This window comes from Mauremys mutica, chromosome 1 (genome assembly GCF_020497125.1).
Source record: "Mauremys mutica isolate MM-2020 ecotype Southern chromosome 1, ASM2049712v1, whole genome shotgun sequence".
Lineage (NCBI taxonomy): Eukaryota > Metazoa > Chordata > Testudines > Geoemydidae > Mauremys > Mauremys mutica.
The window spans coordinates 57,137,288-57,152,740 of NC_059072.1; positions in this window are offsets into that span (position 1 = coordinate 57,137,288).

The following is a 15,453-nucleotide window of genomic DNA, read 5'->3' on the forward strand; positions in this document are numbered from 1 at the left end:
TCTGAATGCAGGATTTAGCCTCATTAGCAAGTTGGCTTTATTATATTTCTGTTAGAGAGACACAGTAGTTTAAAACTTTCTTAATCGGTTGAGCAGTCCCAGAGGGCCATATCAGTCTATAGGAGGTCTTTTAATGATGGGACAGCATTTTCAATATAAGTATCTGTTTGCTAACAGCTATTATTATAATAGTCACTCTGTCTGCATTTAAACATGAATGTAGATAAATAGACCTATTTGGATTTTAAAATTTCATTACCAGTGAAATGGATAAAACAGTACCAGCTCGATGGCCACAATGAATAGCTGAAGTCCTGTCAAATGAGTGCCCCTCGAGGTCATAGCATCTTACAGAGCGAGTTTCTGGGTCTTATAAATTCTAAAGGCAATGAATTCATTGGTCATCAGTACAGATGAAAGGGGGCTTATTTAAGAAAACCAAAATGCACACAACTATTTAGAAGTTGGAACTATCTGACTTGTCCCACAGGAGATGAGTTTTTGCCCCAATATTTGAAAATGAGAATTAAGGCCCCTCTAATGGAAAAGGATAATGACTATTGTAAATCCAAGACCGGCCCTCTTATGTTTATGTGTGTATTAATGTTTAAACTCAATCGCATGAAAACAGAAGTCTGCCTAAGTGGAGCAATTACCTGGACTGAAGGAATTGAAAAAACACTGAGTGAACCTGACACTTTTCCAGACTATAACCGCCTAGGAACCTTCCGCTTCAAGAGTCATGTGCCTTGATTTTCACCACAGAGGCCAATGGAAACACAGACTGAGTTTAAACTCTATGACAATAAGGAAATAAAATCCAAACCCAGAAACTGACATAGCCAAACTTCATATTAAAGCACCAGGAAACCAGCCTTTCCATAGCCACAGTACATATAAATCTAGTGAATGCAGCAGATTTTAAAGATTCCGAGGTTGGCTATTTATCCAGGATACAATGCTGTTGAACCTATGGAGACTATGCAGCAAGCCCTCCTTCACCAACCCTACTGAGGGCTTGTCTACACATAAACCACTACAGCGGCACAGTGGCACCACTGCTGCTGTGCCACTACAGCACAGGGGTTCTCCCATCAGCATAGGTAATCCACCTTCCTGAGGGGCAATAGCTAGGACAACAGGAGAATTCTGAGCTATGTAGTTATATTGACCTCATTTCCTAGTGTAGACCAGGCCTTAGTGCTGGCTTCTGTGTTGTTACCCAATGGCCTGTGAACCTTTCCAGGGTATTTTGTGGAAAGAGTCCCTCCTTTCCAGTGTCTTGGGAAGGCCACTGTCCTCAAATTCTGCATGGTCTCCCATTATACCAGTGTTGCTAGAGTTTCATGAATTTGACTAAAGACAAACATTATGTGCTGTGTATTTTTCATCCAGTTCCAGTTATATTTTACATCTTCTGGATGATTGCCCTCACTTTTGATAAGATGTAGCTTCACACTGAAATCCTACGCAAGTTAAAAGTGGTCTGGCTGGTTGCTTAGATCTGCAGGTTTTTAAAGGGCGCTCTTGTGAATATTCATTTTGTATATGCAAAACAAATCAGGATTGTGCAATTGCAAAGGAACACTTTAAATAATTTAAGTCTTTAAGGCCTGGCTTGACAAAGCCCTGGCTGGGATGATTTAGTTGGGGTTGGTCCTGCTTTGAGCAGGGGATTGGACGAGATGACCTCCTGAGGTCCCTTCCAACCCTAATCTTCTATGATTCAATGATTTATGTAATGGCCACACCCAGGACACATGGTCCAATTAAGTTGATCATTTGGGGTTTCCACTTATTAATTTGAGGAGGTCAATGTTTTGACTCATTGCTTGTTTCAGTTTGGACCTTCCCCACTTCTGTCAATTTGTGACGCTGACTCTTTTTTTTTTTTTTTTTTTTTTACGATCCAGGCTCAGAAGCATATTTGTTCAATTTGACTTGGTCATAAATAATTGACATGCACTAAAATGTGGTAGTTTTGGTTGATTTATACAGTGAGCAAAAACAAAGTGATTGTGACCTGCTGGTTTTACCCTTGCCCAGCATTTAATTGGGAGACCAGAAAAAAGGTCACGAATGTGCTAGTACATGGAAAACAAACCAGTTTTTATGTAGAGAAATATATTAGCTTTTTGAAATTGCATCTGACTCATGCAATACTATCCATAATAGAAAAAATGCTTAAAATCCATAATTTTGCACCAATGTGAACATTTTAATAGATTAAAAAATTAAAAACAAACATCTATATTATCTTTTGAAGTTGTACAAAAATACAGATAATCTTCTGACAAGCCTACCTTTACAGCATCCAACTTAATGAGGGAGTCTGAGCATTGCTCTAAGAATACCAGCCATTTGGATACCATTGTTTTTGTTTTTCCTGCATTGACCTAATACTTTCAAAAAGGTGCATTATTTATAGAGACAATTTAAGCTCTCATGTAGAATTTGTTGTTCTCAAAACAAGAAGCAAAACACAGTTTATTAAGTGTGAATTGCATGACATTTTATATATTGCCAGATCTTAATGCCCTATAGGAATGCACTTTGTATGAGATCTTGCAGCCCTTATATTCAATTTTGTATTAGTGTTTCCTTTGTAATTCTCAATATGCATTAAGGAAATAATATGGGAGTTCTCCAGTGACTAATTTAACATTTGTAAATTCCCATGGATAATAACAAAAGACTGTGCAGTCTAGTGAATAAAAGTTATGTAGTAGATTGCAATGGCCTTGAGCTCATATCCTGTGAGGTTTCTATTTTATTAAAAATTATTCTCTTTCTTACCAGGTTGAATTTTCAAAAAGATTTATCCCTCTGTAGATGAAGTGGCAACTGCATGATCAAGTGTCTCCACAGTTTGATTTACACTAAATTAATGTGGGATGTGAGTGCTCAGCACCTTTCAGGATTAGATCCCCAGTTTGTAGCAGTCTGATTTCTTTTGCCTAAAGCTCAAATTACTGGAAGGTATTTCACTGTGAACACACCTGGAATTTACCTTAGTCATATTTGACTTTGTAGGGAAGTATTCTATATTCTGCAGCTCAAATTCCAAAACTCCACAACCCACAGGGACAAAAAGCAAATATGAAATATGTGCTTATGTTTAAGTGTGCAAGTAGTCCCATTGACTTCAATAGGACAAGTCATAACAAAAATAGGCAGACACTTCTGTAACTCACCTTGCTGAATCAAGGTCATAACAAATAACTTATGCTTAAAAAGAAAGATTTATTTCTATTCTATTTCCATAGAAGAACTGAGCCAAATCTGACAGTACACTGCACATCCCAGTGATCTTCTACATTTGTTTTCATTGTATGCATTGGAAAAATGTTTTTATCCGTATGACAAAAGGCTGGGTTTAGATCTGTAGTGGAGGAGTGGACATATGGGACTGATAAACTAGAGTTTATCTTTACATCAGTAAGGAATCAAAGGTGATTAAGAGGAAAAATCCCAGCTAAAGTTAAATAGCAGTTTTGTCCCAGTATAAATAAAAGTAAGCTTTCATTTGCTACAGTAGTATTTTTGGCTATAGACGTTATTGATGATTTGAACAAAAAGAATGAAAAGACTTATAAGAAGTCTTATATGAAGTCAATTTGGAATTTTGCCATTGAGTTTAATAGGATCTGGATTGGCCCATACTGCAAATCAGAGAGAATTAGGAAGGATCACTTTCAATAAGGATATAGGCATTTGTCAGGGAGCCACTGTGAATCCAGGCTTCTCAAAGAAACCATTGAAAATATGCACATAAGTTGTATGCATAATCGAGAGTGCTAAGGTGCACAATTAGGCTGGCACTTTTGTCACGAACACTTTTGTCGCTCAGGGGTGTGAAAAAATACCCCCCTGAACGACAAAAGTTTTTGCGACAAAAAGCGCCGGTGTGGACAGAGCTTTGTCAGTGGGACCCATGCTCCTGTAGCCGAAGCTACCACTCCTCATTGGGGGTGGTTTTATTTTGTCCCCGGGAGAGCTTTCTCCCAGCAATAAAAAGCAGCCAGACAGCACCCCTTACAACGACAAGGCTGCAGTGGCATAGCTGCGCTGTGAAAACAGAGCCTTAGACAGGACATTCTTCTTTTAGATGCAGATGTGTGATTGAAACATTTAGTGTAAGTCATTCTGGTTTTTGTGTGTGTGATTTTTTGCATCATTGCTCCTAATTGCACACTTGAAAAATCCTGTCCTCTGGCATATGGGCCATTACATTTTCAACACTTAAAGAGACATGGTCTGGTTAAAAATCCATACATGTACAATAACCTATTTCCTTACTTGTGTTGTTAACACCATCTTAAAGAACGAACACTGAAGTAGCTTTAAAATGCGTTTTTTCTAGTACTTTGGACTCTGAAAAATTGAAGATTTTGTTTCTAGCCAGCCTGACTTTCAGTTGTATGCATTTATCATTTATTAATTAAATGTATCTAGCCAATCTTAGTTCACAACAAAAAACAATACTTTTCTGTACCAACCTTAAAGCCCACAGAAATCCCACCCACCAGCCCTGACCCCTTCTCACATAGAGCCCTCAGACTTTGCAGTGTGAAATGAAAGTTGACAAATTTTGAGCTGAGTCAGATATGATGCATTCATTAAGGCACTGACACTGCAAACAAATGTACTTAATGGAAGTCAATGGGAATACTCGTAGTAGTAAAGTAGCGTCTTGGTGTAAATATTTGCAAGATCAGGACCTAAGTGCACTGGGCCCAGTCTAATGCCAACAGAAAACAACAAGAACTTAACTTTAACTTCAGAGGGTTACGGATGAAGCCTGTTGTGCACTAGGGTGACCAGACAGCAAATGTGACAAATCGGGATGGGGGGGGGGGAAATAGGAGCCTATATAAGAAAAAGACCCCCAAAATCAGGACTATCCATATAAAATTGGGACATCTGGTCACCCTATTGTGCACAAGCAGAAGCCTTCCAAGTGACAAATAAAGTTCATTGCCATAATCAATTCTACAAGTGGTAACCAGGTAACTATGGGCAAGTGTCTGTGCACTATCCCAATGCCCTAATGTTTGCGGTACAAATGCTCAATTTTTAAAGGTGACATAGGCACTTCTGAAAACATTAACATTGGCCTAAACATGTTATATTTGATTATTTCTCATTGGCTCATCGGGTATTGTTGGTGTGTTGAAAGTGAAACTGCACTTTCATAAAACTGGACGTTTTGACATGTTACAAAGTAGACTTGCTCATCAGTTATTAAATAGTGCGCAATGTTACATTAAGAAAACACACTGAGAAATTCTACTTACATATTGGTTATGCTATATGAAATATTGGTTAATGACTGTTTGTTTCATGCAGGAGTGATGAGACAAACTATTAGGGTTAGATTTTATTAAGCAGTTTCACCATAAAAATTGAAATTTCAGGGCTTTTTTTTCCTCTGTGCTTTCCTTTCTTTTTCTCCTCCTTATAAATTAAGAAGCAGTGAATGTAAAGCTGGAAGACATCTGAAGGAGTCGGCATTTGAGTGTTGTGCATGCCTGAAGAATGGTGCCTGACTGGCAGAACATCTTGGCTGTTATTTTGCAGGTAACTTAATTTTTGCTGACGTGCTTGCTGCTTTATGAGCATACACAGCAGCAGAGAAACAAGGTCATGAATGAGCCTCTACAAGGATAATTACAATACACAAATCTGAAGTAAGGTTTTCTGGCAAACTCAGCACCTTGTTATTTAGAGCCTATCTTGTCTTCCAGGTATAGTGAAGAACCACTATTTTCCATGACAACATAGGAGTTGGTACAATCTGGGCACAAGCTGTGTTTCTCTTCTTCACTTCCCTTCTTTATAGCACTAGTGTACATTATGAAAACAGACAAGGGCAGACAATTTTTATATATGAAATTATCAGGAATCCAAGTTTCATGAATTTTAGTACAGCCAAAAATTCATCCTGCATGTGCAGCACTATTTTTCACTACATTCCTATTTAAAAGGTTTGTCATCCCCTCCCAAAGAAGAAACTAGGGGTCATATTCTCCAGCTAGTGGCAAGTGTCATAGCTCCACAGAGATGCCTGGAGGATCTGCTCCAAGGTGACTAATCACACGCTGGGAATAGCTGTATTGAAAATCCTGCAAACAACCCCCTAGAGTGAAATGTGCTTACATAAGCTATACAATCTATTATATTAATTAAACTGTATAAAGAGACTATAAACAATGATTCACTAGAAGAAATTTTTTTAAAATGCACCTGTGCCTCAGCTGGGGTACATTGCTGTAGTTCCATTGACTTCAGCGTATCTATGCCACTTTACACTTGCTGAGGATCAGGCACAATGTTTTCCAATGACAATGAATAAGTTTAGTTATTAAAACAATTGCTAGCAAATAACTATTGGCAGCTGTGATGGCTAGCTATAGTGGGCCATTGGTGTTATAATTTTCTATTACAATTCAGCAGATTTACAGTACAGAACTTTGCTGGCCTGATTCAGTCATCTTTACTCACATTGAGTTTTATTTTCAAGTAACTTTATTGAAATTAGTGACACTGCTCATGGAGTCAGGCGCTTTTCAACATGAGTAATATAGGGGTGCGGGGACTGTATCTGGTTCTCTGTGGTTTTGGAGGGTTTTTTGTTTGGTTGGGGTTTTTTGGTAATATTGGTGGTTTGGGGAGAAACTGACAAAAGACGCACATAGGTCTTGTTTGTGTGTGTGGTGTGTGTGCGCGTGGGGGGGGCTTAAGCATGTTAGTTAACATGGTTTAATTAACTCTTGTTTAAACACTGTGATGGAACTCATCCCTGTATTCACACCCTGCACACTACTGTAATAATCTTTGTACAAAATATGTCTTGTGAGGTATCATTTGAAAATTAACACACTGGTCAATTATATCATGGTGAAATGTGTGTAGCAACATTATATGTCAAGTTATGAACATAAACACATTTCAGTCATAATTTATCAGACTAATCTGGGGAGAACCTGTTTGTCAAAGACAAAGGACAAGCTGATGCCAGGTGTCATCCAAGTGGATTGGCAATCACTGCTCCAGTGGCCGTTCTTTGACAACATAGTGGGGCTGGAACAGATCAACCTGCATTTTAACAACAACATGGAACCTCTTTCACCACAAGATTCTAGGTCTCCATTCTCACAGTGGGAAGGAACTGTATCTAGGGGTAACCCTCAAGAAAAAGCATTTCAAAGGGTGACTGAACTAGAAAAGTGATGGGCAAAAACACCCCAGGTAGTCTCTCTTCCTTTCTCACCCTCTCTCACTCTCTCTTTTACCTAAGATAAAGGAACCAGCCTTTGGACTTTGGGATGGGTTCTGACCTGAACATTTGGTCAGCCCTGTTACTGGGAACTGGTGGTGAGGATTTTACCTTGAATCAAGTCTAGGTTGTTAAGTTTTAATTATTAGGACGCATTTTATCTTTATTTCTCTTGTGGCCATTTTGGACTTTAATGCTCCCTCTGCATAGTTAAATAAATTTGTAATATTCTTTAATCAAAACTAATCCAGTGCTGTGTTTTAACTGACCTGCTGGGTAACTTTAGTTAAAAAGCAAACCGTTGAATATTGATTCCCTTCCAATCACAACAGATTTCTAATATCTGAACTGGCTGGGAGAGGGCTGGACAGTGCAGAACGCACATTTCTGGGAAAATTCAGGATTGCATGTGTTAGGGGGTCACCCTGCAAATGGCAACCAAGGCTGGTGGAAGCCAGAGTGTGACTGGAGTGTTGCTGGCAGGCTGCAGCTATACACAGACACTCAGGGTGTGACCTGCAGGCTGTTTGTTCAAGGTTGAGAGCTACAGCAGCAAAGCATTGTGAGGCAGCCCAGGTTGCAGGGCAGGTGATGACAGCCCCGCACTAATCTGGATTGCACCCTCAGAATGTGGAAAAACTATGTTAGCACCCATTGTAGACAGGGTTTAACATATTTTAGAACTGGGTTAGCTGGCAAAGACTGACCTTATGGACAATCAGCTAACTTGGTTTAAAGGTGCTTAAACCCTGTCTATACTACATATTCAAAGTAATCAGTGGTTGAAGGTTTTGGTAGATGACATTCTTCACCATGACTAATTTATCTTGTTATTAACTGGCTAGTATCTGTGCTAGTCGGTTATTGTTTCCCAGGGGTTTGCAGGTGGTTAAAGGTACAATACTGAACAGCCATTCAATATCTGTAACTGTCTCATTTTTCCTCTTATCTTTATTTCACTAAACTAGATGCTAATGTGTTGCTTCATTAATCTGGCACATCTCCTTCGCTCTCCCTTTAAAGGAAAACCATGTAGTTGTCAGACTTTGGTGAATTGTATGGCTGTATTTATTACTGTAAATTTTAATGCCTCAGTTTCAAAAAAACCAAATTGCACAGATGGGAGGAAATGTCCTCACTCTACCCCATATTGACTGACTGTTCGATCAATCCACATTTGTATTTCTAAAGTGCATTAATGCGAAGACCCTGGGGCACTACAGAAGGCTATTATAAAACACACAAAAATGTTTTAAATGCCAAATCACACAAAAAAGTTCAGCTTTCAAATTATACACAATCGGCCAAATTCAGCCTACATGTAAGAGGTGCGACTCTGCTGATTGGAGCTACACGAGGGATAGATTTACCATGTGAATCCCAAATTCTACTCGATCAGAAAAATGAAATGCAATAGCTGAGAAGCTTTATGTGCAAGTGCGCATTACCTATAAGAGGCAATCCAAATGTGTGAAGCATGCAAAAAGCCATTTAAAAGCTGGTTATAAGAAATAAAAATCTCTTAAATGGGGTGTGCTAGAGTGTGCGAGTATTCACGGCTTTCCTTGAAATCAATGAAGTGCATTAAATCTTGCTGCAATGTGATTGAAGGACTTAGATGTGGGGAAAGAGTTGAGCTAACAAATTTTGTATGAACTACAGATGTTAGGAAGCTGTTGCTGGAAGACCTGGAATAAGGATTTGCTATAATTATCCATTCAGGATGAAACACAAGATTGGAATTCAAGTGTCAGGGGGTAGCCGTGTTAGTCTGTGTCCACAAAAACAACAAGGAGTCCGGTGGCACCTTAAAGACTAACAGATTTATTTGGGCATAAGCTTTTGTGGGTAAAAAACCCTCACTTCAGATGCATGGAGTGAAAGTTACAGATGCAGGCATTATATAATGACAAGAGAAGGGAGTACCTCACAAGTGGAGACCCAGTGTTGACAGGGCCAATTTGATCAGGGTGGATGTAGTCCACTCCCAATAATAGATGAGGAGGTGTCAATTCCAGGAGAGGCAAAGCTGCTCCCTGGACGTTCTATAACAGATTTAAAAGTAACTATTTTTGAACAAAAATACTTCAGAAACAGACTTCAAAGAGAAACAGCAGAACTAAAATTCATTTGCAAATTTAACACCATTAATCTTGGCTTGAATAGGGACTGGGAGTGGCTGGCTCATTACAAAAGCAGCTTCTGGGAGGGAGGGAGGAGGGGTGCAGGCTCTGGGAGGGAGTTTGGGTGTGGGAGGGGGTGCTGGAGCCATGCTAGATACATTTAATTAATAAATAAATGATAAAGGCCCTGCTCTATGGTCAGTGGTATTAGCTGTGTAGAAAAAAGTTACCATTGACTAAGACATTCATAGACAACACTACAAACTGTGCTATCAGAGAACTGTGTGTTTAAGAAGTTTGAAGGCCTAAAAAGTAAAAACATTGTTATGGAAAACATCAAGAACCTTCCCAAGATATGCAGAGACTGAAAAGTGTATATCCTGGTATATAAAATGATGGTTAGCACTTTATAGGTAGCATAAATTAGATATGGAAGGATGGAGCACCCATTTTCCATAACTTTCTCCTCTCCTAGCCTGTCCAAATAAATTACAAGCAGAAGCTAATATCCAGGACTGGCCTTACCATGAGGCGAACTGAGGCGGCTGCCTCAGGTGCCAGACTGTGTGGGGGTGCCACTAGGACCTAGAGTGTAGAAAATTGTGTCTGCTGCTGGTGCATGTGTATTCTCTCTGTTCTAGATGCACAGAGATGGAGGAGTCCTGGAAGGAGGGCACAAGAGACATAACAGGCAGGCAGGAGAAAAGGTGAGAGGGAATAACAGAAAGCAGCAGGAGTTACAGGGAGAGAGCAGAGGAGAAGCTTCTTATGTACCTCTCTAGCACCCCCAGGAGCCTGGACTGATTAACACCAGCTCCTCAGAGAGCTTCCTGTTTCCTGCTGCTTCCCTGAACCCACTTGAGGAGAACAGGCAGTCAACTGCAGAAGTAGGAGCCAGTTAGGCTTTTAAGACGCTGATATCTTCCCTCACTCAGGCCCTGCTACCAGCCTGCTTATTTGTCCCCTTCAACTGAGTGTTGAGAGCCACTATAGCTGGCACAGAACAGCAGTCATGAGTGAAAGAAGAAAACGCCCCTCTGGGGCAGCATTCAGAAAAAGAAAGAAAGCAAAGGAAGCTTTTCTATCTAAGCAGGAAGGAGATCTCCTGAGACACAGACACAAATGTTCATGGTGAGCCTTCTGGCCCCTGTGAGGATGTGAGTGGTGAGGAGATGCCTGATCTTCCAGTTAGTCAGAGTGCAGGTGACCTGGCAGCTATTATAGCATCCATATCTCCATCTCAAATGGAAGTAACCATGCACATTCCTGAAGAAAAGTGTAGATCAGAGAAGAGTGTGGTGGAGGCACAAGAAACAGCTGCTGCTGAGTTTAGTTCCTTAAGTCTAGATGATCCAGGACTGTGGACCCACTTGAGCAGTAAGTAGCCTGAGGGACTTCCTTATACTGCATGGGCCATAGCAAGTGAAAAACTTCATGTTCCCCAAAGACAACGAAAATAGAATTTTCCATCCAACACACTACTGGCGTGAAATCCCCAATGGTGACAAAGTGGAGAAGCCATGGCTTATGTACTCAAAAACCCAGGATGCTGCATAGTGTTTTTGTTGCAAACTCTTCCAGTCTAATATTCCAGACACATTGGGTTCTACAGGAACAAAGGACTGGAAAAATCTGGCTAGAAATCTGCCATGCCATGAGAAGGCAGCAAATCACCAGAGAGCATTCCATAGGTGGAAAGAACTTGAGATGAGACTAAGGTTAAAGGCCACCATAGATGATCAGCATCAAGAGAAGATTGCATCAGAGTCTCTTTACTGGCAAAATGTTCTGAAAAGGCTCATTGCCATTGCCAGAATGCTTGCTACCCAAAAGCTAGCACTATGTGGCACTTTAAATCAGCTGTATGTGGAGCTGATGGCTGAATTTGATGCTGTACTCCAGGAGCATCTAAGAAGAGTCTCCACCCAAGAAATGTACACACACCACTACTTTGGAAAAACACTTCAAAATGAGATCATATAGTTACTGGCAACAAAAGTCAAACAGAAGATTGTGGCAGATCTGAAGTCAGCAAGATATTACTCTGTTACTCTGGACTGCACACCTGACATCAGCCATATGGAACAAATGACTTTAATGGTGCGTTTTGTAACAGAACCAAATGAAACTATCCCTGCAATGGTGACTGTCAGAGAGCACTTTCTAGACTTTATTGACATTGATGATACTACAGGAGCTGGTCTGACAAATGTACTTCTTTAAAGGCTGGATGATACAGGAATTGCAATAGCTGACATGAGAGGTCAGGGCTACGATAATGGTGCCAATATGAGAGGAAAGAACAGAGGAGTACAGACACGAATTTGAGAGTTAAACCCTTGAGCTTTTTTTGTCCCATGCACTTCTCATTCATTGAACTTGGTGGTCAGTGATGCAGCATCAGTTTCTAGTGAGGCTGCTGAATTTTTTAATGTAATTCAAAGCATCTATGTATTTTTCTCTGCATCAACTCATCAATGGAAAATTTTGAAGCAACATCTGGGAACATCCTCTCTGACACTGAAACCAGTGAGTGCCACATGATGGGAAAGTTGAGTGGCGGTGATAAAGCCTATCACATACCAAATTGGGAAGATAGATAATGCCATAGTTGCCATTATGGAGGATAATGCTATGACAGGAACTGTCCATGGGAGAACAGTGGCAGAGGGAAATAGAATCATCAGAAACATACATAACTTCAAATTTCCGTGTGGCTTAGCGTTGTGGCATGACATACTGTTTGAAATAAATATTGTAAGCAAAAGACTCCAAGGTGTTGACCTTCATATATCTGGAGCAATGGAACAACTGGACAAAGCAAAGTCATAGCTACAGTCTTACCACTCAAACGAGGGATTTCAAAACATTCTGAAGAGTGCATAGAAGTTGGCAGAAGAGCTTCACACTGAAGCTATTTTCCCACCCATTCAAAAATACAAAAGTCACAGAAGAAGACATTTTGATTACGAGGCACAGGATAATCCCATCAGAGACATCAAACAACAATTCAAAGTTGAATTCTTTAACCAGGTGCTAGATTGTGCAATACAATCAGTTGAAGAATGTTTCATGCAGCTCAAGGAACACAGCAGTATATTTGAGATGTTGTATGATATTCCAAAACTCCTCACTATACCTGAAGAAGACCTACACCAGCAATGCAGGGCACTAGAGACAGTGTTGACACATGCGCAATATTGATGTGAGTGATTTATGTGATGAACTGAAAGCCCTTTCAAGATACATTTCAGCAGGATCAACTCAAAAGGCTGTTCTGGAATATACGTGCACAAATAAGATGACCACCCTCTTTCCAAACGCTTTTGTTGCTCTGCTCATACTGCTAACATTCTTCCTAATGGAGAATGCAGCTTCTCCAAGCCGAAGTTAATAAAAAACACATCTACGCTCCACAATGACACAGGAGAGGCTGGTTGGTCTTGCAACCATCTCACTAGAGCATGAGATGGCTCTGACTGTGGACCTTCAGGAAGCAGTTCAAATCTTTGCAACCAAGAAGGCACGGTAAGCACCACTTTGATTATTCAAACAGATAAAAATGCCAGTGTTTACTATGCAGACAAGAAAAGTTACATTTTTTATTCAGGCGTTTGAAAGTTAAGTGTTACTTAACATGTTTGAATAAGGCATTTTAAGTTGTTAGTTCTCCTTTATTGGGGTAGGTAGCAGAGCAGTACCACGAGAGGAGTAGAACAGGAAGAAGGCAGAATTGAGCCCTTTCAAAGTTTTTGCCCAAGTGAGGGTGGGCTGTCATTTGAGCTCCCTGCCTCAGGTGCCCAAAGGTTGTGGGCCAGCCCTGCTAATATCACTACAAGCACTGGCAACTCCTCTCCAGAGTGTCCACCTCCAGCTTTGAAGGGCCAGCCATGACATGGTCACCAAAGGCAGTACTGCTCCTAAGTGAGTCTTTCTGCTGGGAAAGAAGGGACCTCAAAGCTTAAAACACAGACGGGAAAGGGCATCCCTGGGACATCCATTGAACTGCAGAGATGAGTGCTGTTTTCAACACAGATCCTGTGAATCCACAGGATTTGTAGATGGACTCCTGCATGCACTGAAAGTCCCTCACCTTTGAAGGGATCATCAGGCGATCAGACAACAAGGGTTCACTTTGTGGAAATAATGAATTAATTTTTCCCCTCCAGCTGTGTTTTCCATGGGATCATCAGGACCTTGAAACCAACTATTCAGTGGAAGCATAGAACTGCAAAATACGTTCTAATATAAAATGGGGTCCTTTAGGGACTCCTAGAGTCAGTGGTGCAAAGACTGTATCACCCAACATATGCAACTATGGGCAGATGGACTCTCTCCAAAGAGCTCATGTTCTAATGCTAGTCATGGCACCACACGAGGAAGTTAAAATAGGAAGGGAAAGCAGGAGTAGAGGCAGATTAAGGTTACAAAAGTAAGGCCACATGATTCCTTAGTTATTATGCACATTTATTCTGACAAAACATATGTTCCCTAATGTGTACAAGACTTCCCCCAGCTTCCTAAAAGCCCCTTCAAGAGCACAGTACTCCCTTACACCTGCTGATCTATACACTGCTGTTGTAGCCATGTTGGTCCCAGGATATTAGCTACCAGAGGTGGCTCCAGGCCCCAGCACGCCGAGCGCGTGCTTGGGGCAGCATGCCGCGGGGAGCGCTCTGCCGGTCACCAGTAGCCACGGGACCAGCAGACAGCGGGACCAGCGGACCCTCCACAGGCACGCCTGCGAGAGGTCCACTGGAGCCAACTGCTGCCCTCCCAGCGACCGGCAGAGTGCCCCCCGTGGCATGCCGCCCTGCTTGGGGCGGCGAAATGTCTAGAGCCGCCCCTGTTAGATACAAGGTGGGTGAGGTAATATCTTTTATTGGGCCAATGTCTGTTGGTGAGAGAGACAAGCTTTCAAGCTAGACAGCACTGAAGAAGAGCTCTGTGTAAGCTCGAAAGCTTGTCTCATAACAGAAGTTGGTCCAATAAAAGATGTTTCCTCACCCACCTTCTCTCTCTTCTCCTACCCCATCCTGCCAACCTTTGGCCTCTCTTCACTTGGCAACTACACGCAAGTCATCCTATGAACCCTCCTCATGCTGCTTTGACTATCAATCTCCTCCCTCAGCACAAGTTCCTTTCCCTTCCTTCCCCAACCTCCATTGCTCTCATGTCGCAGGCTCCCAGTGGGGCAGAGGCTGTCACCATTCCTATCCCCTGCATGCCTCTACAGTGGAAAGACAGTTGGCAATGTCTCTCAGGCAGAGCTCACCCTCATGAGGTGCAAGGAGAGGCATTCCTGATTCATGTGATGCCAAGGGGATCCACTTGGTCCTTCTCCTGTCTGTTCCCTCTCCTCCTGAGGAGGTTATCACAGAGGTTATCAGGTTCTAGTTCAGCTATAAAGCAGCAGGAGAGGAACTTGTTCCTTGGGCAAGGTTTCTGCCACCTGCTACCCTACTATGCAGGTGCCTGGATCCTGGCTTGGGGACAGAGGATCACCCCAGCAGAGCACCTCTGTCTCATGCCCCACTGATGCATCTGTGTTTGCTGCTACTGAAATTTCTGGCTTCTAACAGACTGTCCCTCACCTTTGTGATACTATGATCCTAAACTATTCTGACATATTACCAGAAAAACAGACTAGGAAGAGAAATAGCAAATGGTCATAGCCAACAAAGTCGGAAGAAACGTTGAAGGAGCATCATTCCATAAGTATGCCATTGGCTGTGGCACCTGTAAGAAATTTGTTAAAGTGGCACATGCAAAAAGTAAGAAAAATCCACTGCACACTAATTTTCTTCCCCCCCCATCTTAAATCTGTCATAATTAAAAAAAGAACGTATGCCTGAACAGTTAGCAATGGTTTGGTTGTGTTCATTTTATAAATTTCACTTGATTTCACAGAATTTTTATGAGTGATCTGCTTCTTTATTTAGGATAATATTCTAGAAGCAATGATGCAGATCAGTTTGTTTTGGCTTTGGCTTGCAGTTCAAATATGACTCAGTTCTTGCAGTTTAAATAGGACCCATAAAATTGTTTATA